Source organism: Myotis davidii, unplaced genomic scaffold (genome assembly GCF_000327345.1).
Source record: "Myotis davidii unplaced genomic scaffold, ASM32734v1 scaffold162, whole genome shotgun sequence".
Taxonomy (NCBI): Eukaryota; Metazoa; Chordata; class Mammalia; order Chiroptera; family Vespertilionidae; genus Myotis; species Myotis davidii.
Genome location: NW_006300036.1, coordinates 5514207 through 5516463, shown reverse-complemented (window position 1 = coordinate 5516463; position 2257 = coordinate 5514207). Strand labels below are relative to the sequence as shown.

General features: G+C 35.1%; 1 protein-coding gene across 1 annotated transcript in view; it reads left to right on the top strand.

Moving 5' to 3' along the window:
• Positions 1 to 2257, top strand: part of COL24A1 (collagen type XXIV alpha 1) — a 311443-nt gene that overhangs the window by 55446 nt on the left and 253740 nt on the right. The window lies entirely within an intron of this gene.

Genomic DNA, 2257 nt, shown 5'->3' with positions numbered 1-2257 from the left:
GTATATGAGAGGGGGCAAGCTGGGCTGAGGGACACTCCCCCCCCACACACACACACCCAGTGCACGAATTTCGTGCACCGGGCCCCTAGTTATTTCATAAAATATGTTGTTTACATTTTCTTCTATATATTCAACTTTTTTCCTGCCCCTCCCCTCCCCCGCCACATTGAGTTGTTTATTTTCTACAGGGAATAAGGAAGAAACAAAATTTCTTTCTAAGCTATTAAGAGCCCCAGGATATTGGAGGGCAGTATTTGACATTACATGGATGTCTAGATACATATAAAGATGTGTTGGTGTTTTAGTGTGTCATATTTCTTCCCTCTTGGGAGATTTAGGTTGGAGGTGATAGTCAGGCTCTGGTTACTTGGCTCAAATTCCATCTGCTATTTTCTGGTTCCCATGAACCTTGGGTAGGTTGCCTAAACTCTGTAAGCTTTAGTTGCCTCATCTTTAAGATTTGAAGATGATACTACCCACTTCATAGGGAGTTCTTAAGAACATGGAATGAGATAATCCATCCACTATACTGCCAGACAAATAGCAAGCCCTTAATAAATGTTAACCATCAGCTATTTATCTGGTTTTGGAAAGGATCCTGACCTTGTTTGCTTTTCTTCAAAACCCTTGCTAAGGGCTGAATTGTTAAATGGTGAAAAAGATTGTGATCTCATGGAGTAGTTTTCCTCCCATGACCACACCACACCACACCATTATTCTTATGGTCCTCAGACTAGTCTTTGTCCTAGATGGTACTTAGAATCTGATAGCTCCTTTGAGGTTGTTGGTTTCTCCCAAGGAGATAGGAAACTGCAGAGTGATCATTTCTAACAGAATTGGTCATGATATACAGTCATGAATTTGCTTGATTAATGCCACTTCGCATACCTCTGACCACTAAGGATACCTCTGAGGAAATTGTACTGATGAAGGGTATCAAACAAAGAAAATCTTTTAATACAGGAATTACCTTAATTGTTTATTTGATATTAAGTATAGTTATTTCACCCTAAATAATAACTGCATATGAGAGAAAAACAAACTAATTATTAGTTTCTGAGGTTAGATTATGCCTATGGCTGATGAAATTAGCAATCCAGAAAGAAAAAATACTAAGTAAAAGTTGAGTTATTATTATGTAGAAGTGGATATAAGGAAATATTATGTATAGAGAAAGTTTTAAAAGACTAATGTTAACCATTAGAGAAGATTATCATTGACACTTGAAATTGTATTCACTTAAAGCAGAATATGTTAGCTTCCAAAGCCCTCTGTACATAATATATGGATCTCGTCTCATCAGTATTTTAAAACATTAAGAATTATTTTTTACTCTGTGTAAATCTAGTAAAATGAAATAGCATTAATTTAAACAAACTGGGGGGAAGGGTTCATTTTTCACGGACTCCTTTTTCTGCAATATGATTTTTAAAACTTGTAAAATCTAGGCTTTTATTGTTAACTAATAGAAATAGATCCTATAGAAATCAGGGATATTGTTGTATTATCAATTATCAGCTATAGCTGAATTTTCTCTAGGGAAGATTTAGTTGAAGGTACTTAGAAACTAAATTACTTTCTGGTAAATGAAACATCCATGGTTTACTATGATTTGAAAGTCATTTAGAACAGTTGAAATATTTGAGATGATTTTGTAGCTTTTTCTGAGAATGTTTTCTCCTTTTTCAGAGGGTCTATAGTGGGAGCTAGATACAGATTTTTTTTAAAAAAAGTATTGCCAGCAAAAGGACATAAGGACTCAATCTAAGCCTAAGCTGATTTTCCACATAAGCAGGCTTGGAGTAAGTTTTTATCACAGTCTATGTGCATATCTTACTTTAATAGGAAAGTACAATAGGAATACATTCAAAATGAGCTTGATAGACTGTTCCTACCCTTTATGTGAAAGGGGAAATGATTATTGGGTAGAATGTTTAGGCAAATTATTAGCTGTTCATGGAATTTACTAATTTTGATTCATTTTTGAACTGCCGAGGTCATGCTCAGATTTACTTCCTGCAAACAGGATCTATGCTAGTAGAATCCAGCATAACAGTTCATATTCACTATAACCTAGGGCATGGAGGGCAAACCTAGGACACGCATGTCAGAGGTGACACGCGAACTCATTTTTTGGTTGATTTTTCTTTGTTAAATGGCATTTAAATATACAAAATGAATATCAAAAATATAAGTCTTTGTTTTACTATGGTTGCAAATATCAAAAAATTTCTATATGTGACACGGCACCAGAGTT